The sequence below is a fragment of the Pteropus vampyrus genome, unplaced genomic scaffold (genome assembly GCF_000151845.1).
Source record: "Pteropus vampyrus isolate Shadow unplaced genomic scaffold, Pvam_2.0 Scaffold22, whole genome shotgun sequence".
In the NCBI taxonomy this organism is placed as follows: domain Eukaryota; kingdom Metazoa; phylum Chordata; class Mammalia; order Chiroptera; family Pteropodidae; genus Pteropus; species Pteropus vampyrus.
The window spans coordinates 2365575-2379254 of NW_011888803.1; positions in this window are offsets into that span (position 1 = coordinate 2365575).

Sequence of the window (13680 nt, forward strand, 5' to 3'; positions counted from 1 at the left end):
CTGTCTATTCTGATATCCTTAAAGGAAAATTACAGACAACAACTTAATTGTACCATGTGTATTAGTTTCCTATTGCTGTTGTAACAAAATACAAACTTGTGGCTTAAACAATACAATCTATTATCTTACAGTTCTGGAAGTCAGAGGTCCAAAATTAACTTGCCAAGGTAAAATCACAGTGTTGGCAAAGCTGTGCTCTTTCTGGAGGCTCCAAGGGAGAATTTATTTCTTTGTCTTTTCCAATTTCTTAGAGACTACCTTCATTCCTTGGCTCAGGGCCCCAGTCCTCCATCTTCAAAGCCAGCAATGGCTGGTTGAGTCTTTGTCATGCTGTATTATTCTGGCTCTCAGCTTTCATCATCACATTTCTTCCTCTGACTCTTCTGTCTCACTCTTCCCTTTGAGGACCCTGTTGATTATTGGGCCCACCCTGACAATCTAGAATAATCTTCTCATCTCAAGTTTATTAACTTAATCACATCTGTGATATCCTTTTCACAATTTCTGGAGATTAAGACATTATGGACATGTTGAAGGAGTTGTTATTCTGCCTAGCACACCCTGCTAATATTCTAGAGTTAATTTCCTTAAACATAATTTTAATTTAACTTCAATTATGGAATCCTATAGTGAGAATAGAAAAGATATGGGCTTTGGACAGATCATGATGTAAATCTGGCTCCTTACTGAACAAGCTATAAATTATGGGAAAGAATAATACATATATATCTTGCATACTTGTCATAAAGATTAAATAAAATAATGATAAAAAGGACCTGGTTCAGTGTCTAGCACAGAAGAGACACTAAACGAATGGTAGCTAAAGGTAGCTATCATGATCATTAACAGAATTTTGGAGTTGAGAAGAACCCTAGAGATCACTCTATCTGGTAATTTTCTACTTTCAGCATCAGAGCTACCTTCATATATATAGTCCCACATAAAATCTTAGGTAGAATCTCATGAAGAGCCTCAGTCTATAACAAAAGATAAAAGTAATAGATTTTCCTTTGGGTGGAATAAATTCTCCTCTCATCCTTGTGCTTATTGTCCTTCTCCTCCTCTTCTTTTTCTCAAACAATACTTTGCTGTTTCTAGAGCTCTGGTCTCTGTAGTCCAAGGCTAACAGCTTGAAAGCCATGGATCTGGTTTGCTCTCATTTTGCTCTGGAAGAAAAAGAGGCACAGAGAGATTTAGTGGCTTTCAAGGTTGCACAGCTACTCAATGGAAAATCTCAGAACACATTGGTAGGACAAGGCAAGTACTAGGTATCAGAATTCAATATTCTTGATTCTTAGTTCAGTGCTTTCTCTACATCACAATGAAGATGAGTAATGAGTATCGTAGAGTGACCAGAAAGCTGTTAGAGAAATGAAGAATTTTAGGAAATTTCGCTAAGGCAAAATATCCTAAATGATGGCAAAAATAAGTATCTTGCTGCAGAATCTGGTGTTGTGTAGTCTAACAATAGTACTCAGAAGTACAGAACTTGGCACTACATTAGCACAACATAAAAGGAATGTTGTTTGTGAGATGTACTAGATTAGAAACAGCTTCCTTTCAGCATAACAGTGTTATAAATTTTGTTTGAAGCATGGTGTTCTCCACAGATGTTTAGAGTTTTGAATTTAGGTTCCAGAGAGCTGGGGCTCTGAGGAAAATCTCAGAACACATTGGTAGGACAAGGCAAGTACTAGCAAAGCAGAGTGTGACTGTCTTCTGCAGCCCAGGTAGGTTCAAGGAGACCAGATGTCTTTGTTTTCAACTTCCGTTTCATGGGGCCAGAGTGTTCTCTCTAGCAGGTGCTCTGGGGTATTACAAAAGAGGCAGAGTAAACTTCTGCCAAATTATGACATAAAAACAATTTTAGTTTAGCCCAGCCCTGAAACACAAAACTTCATTCCTAGAAGAACTTTAAAAATTAATAGTCCAGTGAAACTGTGTGGGCCTTGTCCAACATTATTGCAGAACCAATATGTTACTAGTCTTAAAATCAATGTCACTTAACTCTAGGATAAATAATATTTAATTATTTAAGTTTTTCATGAATAAGCATAAAAGTAAACACCAAAATATGTTTTTCATAGTCACACTTAATGTGATATTTTGGACTTATATTTCATGTAAACAAACAAAAGTACATTTGGATAATACAGTCAGTCCACAGTAAAGACTCATCCACAGTAAAAGTGCTTAGCTCTGGTTACCCAAAGGCATAAATAATATAGATAACTGTTGGAAACTTTAGCAAGAAATCTAAAGATGAATTAATATTCTTGCCAAAGGAACTTGTTCATTTAGAAAACAAAACAAAAAAAGTCGTATATACACAATTTACCCATGTGATGCTTTAAGTTTACTTTTCATTCTGACTGCATTGTTTATGTCACCTACAACTAATGAATTGTGGGAGAGGTGGCTGGTAAGAAACTTGAGATGAGGTTTTTTCTTTTTAACATTTGTCAATTTATTAACACCGATTTCTCTTAAGAGGTTCTCTAGTATAGTATAATAACATAAACATAGGATTGAGTTTAGCTTGGGTTAGAGTTCTGGCTTTAGTACTTACTACCCTTAGTAATTCCTATCAAATTTAGGAAAGCTCTCTTATCTGCAAGATATTAATGTGTTCCTTGCCTGGTTTTTAAGAGTCTTAGGTGAAATACTTACATGAAAGTTTTTTTGTGTGTGAAATATTATAGATTGTTAGTTTTCGTTTCTCTGATAGATGGCAGATACCTCTTCTAGTAAGACTTTAGATGATTACAGAATGTTTCCCCTATTCTTTATGTGTGTGATCTGCTTCGTGTTTTATGTAGAAGTGGCTATTGACTCTTTTTTATAAGGTCTGAATTTGTCTTCCATGGGTAACATTTTACTTTTATTCAATTATTCTAATTTCTTTACTTCTTTTAACTTGCCATGAAAGTTTCTACTCACTTGCATCTTGTCTGCCTCCTTGGACTCTTTTGGCTTTCTTTCTTGAATGATTTCCTCCATCCTAAGTAAGAACAATTCATGATGCATATGGATCAAGAAGGAGAAAGCCATCCATGTAAAGCTATCAAACAGTTTATTATAAAAATAAAAATAGCAGTAAGAATTATTTGTAGTGATTCTAAGAAAATAATTGGTAAGAAAGTGATAAAAATAATTACATCTCCAATATGTTTAAAATCATAGTAAATTAAAAGTGCACTTGACTTATTACACATGGTAATAAATAGAAGAAGATGATACCCAGTGACATGGAACCTAAAGTGAAAAATCTATATAATAGTCTACACTCAAGTCCAATATGTGTGGGTGGTTTTCCCATATCGCCAAACCCTAGCTGGGTGTCCTACAATTAAACTCAATTCTGACACTATCTACCTGGAGATAGCATCACATCCCACAGGTTAGGGGCTCAGTGCCACAAGGCTGCTCCCCTTGCCCCCCAACTCAGATGTCAGTAGCAAGTCCAGGTTGTTATCTGTGCTTCTGACAGAATGGCTATAGATAGATTGGAGGTTCCAGGGATTCCTCCGCTCCTCATTGGATTCAGTGAATTTGATAGAGCAGCTCACATAACTCAGAGAAACATTTTACCTGTTAGATTATGGGTTTATTATAAAAAGATATAGCTCAGAAATGGCCATATGGAAGAGATGCATAGGGCAAAGTATGGAGGAAGATTTAGAGCTTCCAAGCCCTCTCCAAGTACAACACTCTCCTCAGATCTTCATATGTTCACCAGTCCCAATGCTTCCCAACCTGTCTTTTTTTTTTCTTCCCTAATGGAGGCTTCATTACATAGGCATGATTGATTAAAAAATTATTGGCCATTGGTAAATGAACTGAATCTCCAGCCCCTCTCACCTCCCTGGAAATGATGGTGGGGGTGGGGAGTGATGGGACTGAAATTCCAACTCTAATCACTTGGTTGGTTCCTCTGGTGACCATACTCCATCCTTAGGTGCTTCCTAACAGTCATTCGTTAACATAAAAAACATTTCAATCACTCTCATCACAGGACACTTCAAGGGTTTGAATAGTTCTGTGCCAGAAACAGGACAAAGACCAAATACATACTTATTGTAATCCACAATATCACATTATGTTAGAAAAGATACAGATTTGCTAAAGAGAAGAGATATTCACATATATAAAGTACCAAGATGGAAATCCACTGCAGAATTGACACATACTGTTGAAAATTATAATTAAGATGAAAATAAGAGGATCATAGAAAAACTAATATTTTTAGGTTATAGTAAGAGACTGTATAAGCAGACAGAAAAAAGTGATTAATATTCCTCTAATTCAGACTAGCATTGAAACAGGTTGGATCTCATGGCGATGAGCACTGTCAAGGTATATGCTGAAAGTCTTATTGAGCTAAACCAAGAACAGCTAATAAAGAACATTTGACTTGTGTTGCTGACAGTTTTTCATTTCCCAGTAAGTATGAGAACTGACCTGGTTCATGAAGAGGTTATAACAAGAACTCTATTGCAAAGTGATCCTGTCATCTTAGTGATCTTAGTGCCCAGATCTCTGGGTTCATAATGATGCAGGATGGGGTGAATACCCCTGAGTGGGGGCTCAAGCCCTACACCCGCTGAGAAAGGGTCCTTGACACCATGCAGGAAAGAATGCAAGCATGAATCAGAGTCAGAGACAAAAGGAAAGTTTATTAGAGAAGGAATAATGCTCCAAAGAGACCTGGTCTTCTCTTAAAGCCAGAGAATGAAACCCTGAGTGTTTGAGGAATCAGGTTTATATCTGATTCTCAGTTTCAGTGAAAAGTACAGCTTAAAGTCTTTGTTTTCTTGTTTTCCTTACACGGTATGGGGTAAATGTTAATGGTATGGGTAAACAGTTGTTAGTGATCTCAGCAGGAATCTTCCTTTGTTCTATAGGTTCCTGTGACCATATAGCTGATCAGTGTAGCAGCACATTGCAGTCCCTGAATACAACCTAGTTTAACACACGGATAATTTGTGTCGTTCTCATGCGTCTTCTATATCAATAAAACAAATGTTAGCTATAGGAGAATTGAGTGTTTCAAGACACATTAAATAAAATAATGTATGTAAAATAGTGTAAGGTTTTGGATAAATATTAAATTACTTCTTAGCATTCCAATGTATAGCAATGTATATAAGAATGTCAGTGTTTCTAGATCTTTGACTTTTAAAAGGTCAGAGTGTCACAAGCAAGGAAAGAGGCTACCAAAGTAACACCCTGGAGCGTGTTTGTGTCTTTCCACAAAGCCGGGTTTATTCAGCGGAAACTTCTCATATAAAACAATCAGGTTCCCACGAAGGTAAGCACAAAACACACAGAGAGGGGAAGTACAGTCTTACATGACAGAGCAAAGGGATGAAAGTCCTTAGCATTCCAAAGCAAGCTCTGTTGACTGTTGGTGAAAATAACGGTGTATCAGTCCCAAGCCAGCAGCTAGATGGGCTGAAGCCCAGTCTTTGGTTCTGAGTGCACCCATCTGTGATGCTCTTGGGTCAGGCTTGAGCGTAATCTAAGGTGTTCAGCTTTTATGGACCTTACTAGGTGAGATCCTTATGCTTATTGGCTCTTGCAGTTGCGGCGTTAGCAGCAGTAGTTGTGGCTGATATTTCTGCGGTTTTGGGTGTTTTGGTCTCACCCTAAGGGTGTTCCCATTATGTGTCAGTTGACATTACAGTCATGGTTCCCATGGAATCCATTTTGTAAAGTTCAAAAAGCTCACACTTATTTATGCTCTATACACCATGTTTGGTGTTTAACAAAACAAAATACTTTCTTAATTTGTTGAGCATTAAATATTTTACAGATTTATTGGCTCCTTTCTTCAATTTCCTTTTCTTGAGCTATATATCATGAAAAAACTTTTTATGTCTATATTTTTCAGCTGAGTTATAAAAACTTTATATAAAAGGTTTTCAAATCTTTATGAAATTTTTAATTTGCAAACTTTTGAAAGTGTATTTCCTTGAAAATTTTGTTCATATAGCATTTTCCAGTGTACGGAAGTTTTGGTGTTTAAGTATGCAATTTACTTTCTTCACTTCTGTCTTTGCTGCCATGATTAGGAAAGCCTGCCTTACCCTTATATTTTGGGTGACTTCATTCTCTGAAGTTTAATGCTTGTAGGTGTTATAGAAAGCAGTTTCTATATATATAATGTATATAATGCTTGTGGGTATTATAGAAAGCAGTTTCTATAATGCTTGTGGGTATTACAGAAGGCAACTTCTCAATTATTATTATTATTATTTTTAACATCTTTGTCAAGGAAAGCAAACTTTTGACTAGAAATATAAAGTGTACACTACAGAGAGAAAATAAATTGTCAGGAGGAGTAAAGAAACTGGTTAATTGACTTCTAGTTTTTGCCTTGATGAATTAGGCTCTAGTGTAACAGTGGAATGCTCCATCCCTCTGACTCTGTCTTAATTCTAGCCTGCATTTTTTCCTATGGCCTTTAAATTCTGCTGGAGCTTGAGTTTTTGGAAGAACAGCCCTTTGCCAGAGGGTGCCTTTCTCAAAGAGGTGGGCAAATATGTACAAACTAATGATTGTTTATCAAAGATTTGCAAGAGCCTGAGACCCAGCAGGGGTCAACGGAGGGAACAAAAAAATTTTTAGAGATTTCATGTTCTTCCTTGGATCCTTGTTGCTGCCCAAATGTCTGTGGTAGTCAGTCACTTCTTGCCCTGCCCGTTCTCCCTTCCCTTGACCTGAAAGAAGCCTGAATTCTGGGCAATATTAAGGTAGATTTGAGGAACCTCTAAGGCCTCCATCTCCTTGATTGATAAACCTTTCTTTACTCCAAACTCTGACATTTTGAATATTGGCCTTTTGAAGCATTGGGCACAGGAACTTTTGACTGGTAACACTAGCATTCTGAGACCACCAGCAAAAGAAACTGGGAGCCCCTCCCCAATTTTAGTTTTTCTCAAATAGTCTTGGAAGAAATAGAGCAAATAGAATGGTGAATAAACATGGGTTTGATTTTCAAAAAGGGGCAGAGGGAGATTTTGCAGATTGTTAGACTGATGAGGTTGATTCAGGAAGATTTCTAGAATGTGTTAATTTTTAAAAGGGTACTCGTTGCGATCACTAGAAACCACTGTGGGTTCACTAAAAATAGAACATATCTGGCTTACATTAATGTTTTCTTTTATTAAAAATTAGAATAGAGAAATGGTGTGTTTCTCACAACATTCTTGTAGACATGATAGAGGAATGTGAGTTGGATGTTTGTTAAATTAGATAAATGTGTAAATGATAGATAAGACATATAACAGTAACCGTATGTGGATTAATTTGAGCCTAAGGGAAATAGTGGCAAAATTATTCCACTGGTTTAAAATGTTCAGATTTTATCACTGGCCTCAGAATAGGTATTTGATAATTAATTTGCATTAGATAAATAGTAGGAATATATTGTGTGAAAGAAATAATAAAATATAGACAAGATCTACATAGATGATGTTTGATGAAAATAAAAGTAAATTATAATTTTTTCACTAAATAGCATAACTAGTAGATTGAGGAAAGATGACCAAGAAGCCCATCTAAAAATCATCTGGGAGATGTCAGTAAATTCAGTGTGTATATCAACATATGACCACCAAGAAAACCAACTTTTTTAGTTGTCACATTAGGAAGATTGCAGTGTCCAGAATGAGGGAAGTAGTAGTCATTTCTTACTTAATATTTGCCAAATTACACATAGTGTATTGTGGTGACAAGTATCAAACACAATAAAGAGAGAAAGTAAGAGAGAAAGTGACTAGGATGGGGAACTAGAAACCATGCCTCGGAATGATGGCTGAAGGCACATAAAAACAGAGGACTCAGAGGAATCATGGGCGTTTCAAGCTCAAACATTTGGAGAACTAGCACATAGTGAATGTAGAATTAGGTTCAGTGGCGGACCTAATACAATTATAGGTTTCAGCTCAACATAATGAAGAATTCTACAGAGTTCTAAATTGGAAAAGTGAGTATTTAAGAATGGACTAGACAATTATTCAGCCAGTAATGCTACAGAAGAATAAGTTTGCCCAGGTGATCATTTTAAACCTGAGATTCCAACGTAATGAACTTTTCAGTTTTCCCAATACACAAAACCATTGAGAGGCATTCCTTAAACCTTCTGGCTTCATCTAATAAGGCAGGTTGCATTATAGCATATATGACTGATCACTTTGGGCAGGGGACTCTAAACTATTCAGAGCAGGTCCCTGGAACAGCCCATGTTCACAGATCTCTGCGTTACAAGATAACTTTAGGTTTTTGTGGCTGATTCTATAACCATGTTTGTTTGAAAACATGACCAATAAAGGTCAAAGTTAAGTTTGGCAAGTATGGTAAGTATAACAAGTATGGCAAGTTTAGAAAACAGCTTGAAATAACAAGCTTATATTCTGAATACTCAAATTAACTTCAGCCTGAAATAATCTTAATTTCCGTTTATAGCTTTAGTCACTATACCTTTAACATTTAAGCTATTTAGTCATTTTAATTACCTTAGTTCCTTAAACAAAAACACGCCTGCTTTGGTGCCTTTGATTTCAAAACCGAATCTGTAATGACTGAGAAAGATCATTGCTTGTCCATATTAGCCTTCTAAAATCACTGCATTGAGAAAGACTTGATGAGAACATGGCTTATCTCTCATGGTTATTCCCTATACATAGGACACCACTACGTATAGTGGTGGAGGGGAGGGGTGGGGACAAAAAATGAAAGCATCGCTGTGAATGGGAGGAATAAGCAAAGCTAGCAGTGCATTTTCTTCCTGTTTTTGTTCATGGAGGAATGAATAGAGTAACTACAACTTGAGGGTTAAAGATCGTTTGTGAGGACTGAATGAAATAATGTATATAACACAAGACTTACAAATGCCTGATACACAGTAAGGATCCAGTAAATGATGGCTATGATTAGGATGGTGATTGTCACTATCTAACCAGATGGCATAGGGTCACAGCCCCTTAGGATAACTTAGCTGTTTGAGGTGGGGGAGGGAGCTTATTCAGAGACCACGAAGTGGCTGGATTAGGGCTCAAGCCTGATCAATTTTCCAGAAAGTAGAGTCAATTCTCTTATCAGGGTTCATATCACAGAACCTTCTGAGGAAGCATGGCCCTGCTGACACTCTGATTTCATATTTCTAGCTTCCAGAATTGTGAGAGAATAAATTTTGTTTTTTTTTTTAAAGCTACCTAGTTTATGTTATTTGTTATGGCAGCTCTAGGCAACTAATACAGATAGGGAATACAGAAGATCCAGTGAAGGAAGAAGTAGAAATAGAATTTCATAGTTAATGAAAATATGAGTATTAGGGCTGAAGGTGTTTTTACTAGTAGTAGTATTTTTAGGCCAAAAAGTTACTGCTTGTGCGCGGTGGAAGCTTTAATTTTCAGATAGAAAAATGGAACTAATGTGACTCTTGGCATTTGAATTCTGGATTATTCTTCATTAGCACAGTGCTCCAGTGAGACTAATAACATGGCTTCGTGTGCTTCAGAGTGGGACTTTAGTCTTCCAGGAAATGGATGTCCGTGGAACTTGTTTAACTGCTGTTGGACACATGCACGATGACAAAACTGAATTTAGCCCAATTCAAAATTCCTTGCACAAAAATTTGGTGGTGGTTATTTATAACCTTTCTTCACTTGACAGTGAAAAGGAAAAACTTCAATTGATTAGGTCCTGAGTAGGCAACATTTTCAAAGGAGATATATTTTGATTAATAATCAAAGGCAGTTCACTCAATTGCACATCAGAACTAAGCCAGAGCTCGATGCTGACACTCAGTGGTCTGATTTCCCAAAAAAGTTTTTCGGTGATGGCTTTTGGTATGTGGAAAGGTATGGATGTCTATGAATGAAGAGGAAGGCACACTCATGAGAGTGCTCACCTGTTGTGATTGATTGAAAAAGAGACATCACCAGGAGTGGAGAGCAAGCCTGATTTTTAGCTGCAGAGTGTTGCCATACTCTGTGTTCAGATTCCAGACCTCTTGTTTCTCATAGCCTTTAGCTGAGTAATGGAGTTAAGCCATTGAAATCCAATCACTGATGTTTTTCTCTATTTTGCAAATTCTAGTTAATGGCCTAGAATCAGACCTGGAAATAATCAGAGAAAATATCTACTTCAGATCTTAATTTGACAAATTAGGAAACTGAGGACAAGGAGATGATTTGGCCAAGTTTATGTTGTTACAGTGTTATTTTGAAGTTGGATCTTTTAGCTTTTATTTCAAGCTTTATCCATATTATAGTGCCCCCTACTTTGCATTCATGATTACAAAAATCTGTGTATTTTCTTAGTTAAGCAGATCATGTTGAATGGAGTTAATTGTGAAAATGTATCATTATATTCTTTCTTATCTTGAAAGTTTTATTGTTGTATATGCCATATTATTAATTAGTTAATTATTATTATTGAAATTGAAGATGTGAGAATTAGTTCTAGTTATACTACCTATATTTATGACCTTAGATATGTCATTTATCCTCTCTTGATTCAAATTACTCCTATCATATTTAAATAAAGTTATGAGGATTTCTGTTTTATTCATATATTGTCATAAATAAAATTGCATATAAAATCACTAATGGTCTCGATTGGTGTGCAGTAGGTGGTCAGAATGTATTGATTGAATCTGAAAGTTGTGGTCAAATTTATTATTTTTTTTTGCTTTCTTCTAATAAGTGATAAACTTCGTTATGACTATTGGGCTGATATATAGACTTTCCTTAAAAATGATAAACAAAGAAACACAGTATGTGAGGTATGCACATGTAAACACTTATAATGAGATGCCTCATTTAATGCATATCACAATCTGATGTACAGATATAGGAAATACCTATGTTTTAAGAATGATATAATTGAGACTTAGAGAAATTAAATAATTTGCCCGAGACCTTAGTGATTGTAAGTGATGGATCCAGAATTTGAACCCATGCTATACTCCAGAATTCTTGATGATGCCCACTCTACCACATTGCCTACTTGTGGATCAAAAAAATTAGATAAGTTGTACACTAATTTTTTTTTCCTTTTTAACATTAGCATCATAATGACTTTAAATTAAATTGTTCACTTCTGAGAAGCGACCCTTAGGAATAAGTTGATATGGTTCTTAAGTCATTTCAATTTTCAATTCACTTTCTAATAGAAGCTATTTTCAAAGGTTCTTCTCTTAGGTACACACATGCACACCTATGCACGTTCATTCAAAACAAACTTTAAAACATTATTATAGACTCATTATCTTATTCAAAGGTATATTCACTTATTGAAAAGCAAAATAACAGCTACATTAAAATTGTTTTTATGTGCAAAAGATTTTTAACTTTATAAACTTCAGGAGAAATATTTTGTTTGAAAAATAGTTGGTTTTAGATCTGCAAATAGATGTGGTCTTCATGTGTGTGTTAAAGCTTGAGAGAGCTTAGGCAACTACTTTTGAGGTGTCCCACAATATTTTTGGAGTGTCTCTTTGGAGAGCAAGACCTGCCAATCTCATCGTATGGTTTTAAATTGAAATCTTACTACAATTGGAACTTACTCCCTGCATTTTTCGTTTCTGGCTTTCTAAGGTGAACGACTTGTGTTTGTCTCATCAAAAACTTGCCTAATTTATCAGGGAACTTTACTCTTTTATGTGACTTCCCTTGCGTACCTTCTTTTTTGAGACCAGAATTTTATTCATTTATTTCTTTTACATTGTTTTTCTTCAACCTGTTCTTACATCCCATCTGAGGAATAGCAGTTCTTTCATTTTCTTTCTGCCTTTTGGTTAGAATTATTTGGATATTTTTTCATGTTCAGGACAATAGAAGTTCAGGAGAACTGATAATCCTGGAAATGACTGAATAGATACTTAAGTGCAAGCTTACCATGTGATTTAATTATTTATCATTTAGATGCCTTTAAAAGGCTATTCTATTCTGACTGTATTGTTTTTCTCTCTCTCTTTCTCTCTCTTTTTTTGCCTCCCCTAAAGATAACCTTTATGCCATATACTTTTTCTACTAAAGGTCAAGAACTTAATTTGAAAAATTATATATATCATTAAAGTAAAATTATTTGTTCATTTTTCTGGTACAATAGCCATGTAATTTTAAAAAGTTTTATAGTTAACACATATATTTGATAATATGGAAACTTATCAAAGATTTTTAAAATGATATCCTAGAAAAGATGATAAGTTTTACATTTTCAGAGTTATATATCAAGATCTTTCTATGCATTAAAGCTTCACCCAAACTTGAGTAACCCCTGGACAGCAATATGTGAGATAGATGGAAATTGGTTAATTATAATGAGTTTGAATTTGATATCAATCCAGAAAACTTTCGGGAGAAACAAACAATAAACATACAAAATATCAGGTAGTGGTGAGTTGAGAATATAAACCAGAGATCTGATGGAGAGTGACTGGAGTTGTATGGGGAGTACTTTTGATTGGAGGGTCAAGGAAGTAGGATTGCTAGAAAAAATATAGTACTCCCAATTGAAGTTGAATCTCAGATAAGTGATAAATTTTTTAAAATATATGTGTCAAATATTGCATAGGATATACCTTTACTAAAAATTACTTACTTTTTATCTGAAATTTAGATTTTCCTGGGAGACCTATATTTTGCTGTTTGACAACAATATGAGGAAGGCCTCTCTGAGGAGATGATGTTTGAGCTGAGAGTTGGATTATGACAGGGAGCCAACTATCAAAAGATGAGCAAGGAAAGCATTCTGGGTAGAGAGAACTGGTGGGCAAAAGCCAGAAAGAAGGTCGAAGGAGCTTGGTGTGTTTAAGAACAATTAAATTTACTGGGGTTGGGGAACTGGCAAAGAAGAATGTAGCATGAGATAAAGCTGGTCAAGTAGGTGAGAGCTAGATTAAGTAATACCTTCTAAACTAGGGAAAATTTGGATTTTATTCTAAGTGATATAATTAGCCATTTGAGGATTTTTAAGCTAGGGTGTCATGTGGATGTGACTGGGTTGTGTATGTGCAGAGAGGATTGGGATGATGTGTGTGGTATATCGATTTATGATATAAAAATGAACTCTAGAGAATGGGTTATGGGGCACCAAATGTGGAAGTGGAGAGGCTAATGAGGAGGTCATCACAGTGATCCAGGCTAGGTGGGGATAGTGGCTGGGGCTTGACTGCCAGCAGTGGAGATGGAGAGAAATGAACTCTGTATATGTTATGGGTAGAGCCTACAGAACTTGCTGATGGACTTGTTGCGGGTAAGGGAAAGAGAGAACTTCATCACCACTCTTAGCATGAAAGTCCATGGCGCAGTGTCTGGCATTTATAAGCACTCAGTAAATGTCAGCTTTATTAGACTTTTTATATATGGGAAATTAAATTTATTTGTAGTAAAATCCACAGCAGAAATGTCATGGACTTGTTAAAATGTTTTGTCAATTTTAGGCTAAGAGAGAAACCAAAATTATGTAACCTCATTCTATAGTCTCAAATTTCTAAAGTTTTAAGGAAAATTCATAAATGAACACATTTTAAAGGCACAACAGCTGATTATTCATTTTGTATTTTTGAGCAGTGATTCTCAGTCATGGAGCAATAACATCAGACTCTGTAGTGAGATGCATGTATAGCTTGAAAAGTACATTCAGTACATAAAAGTACATAAGTTTACA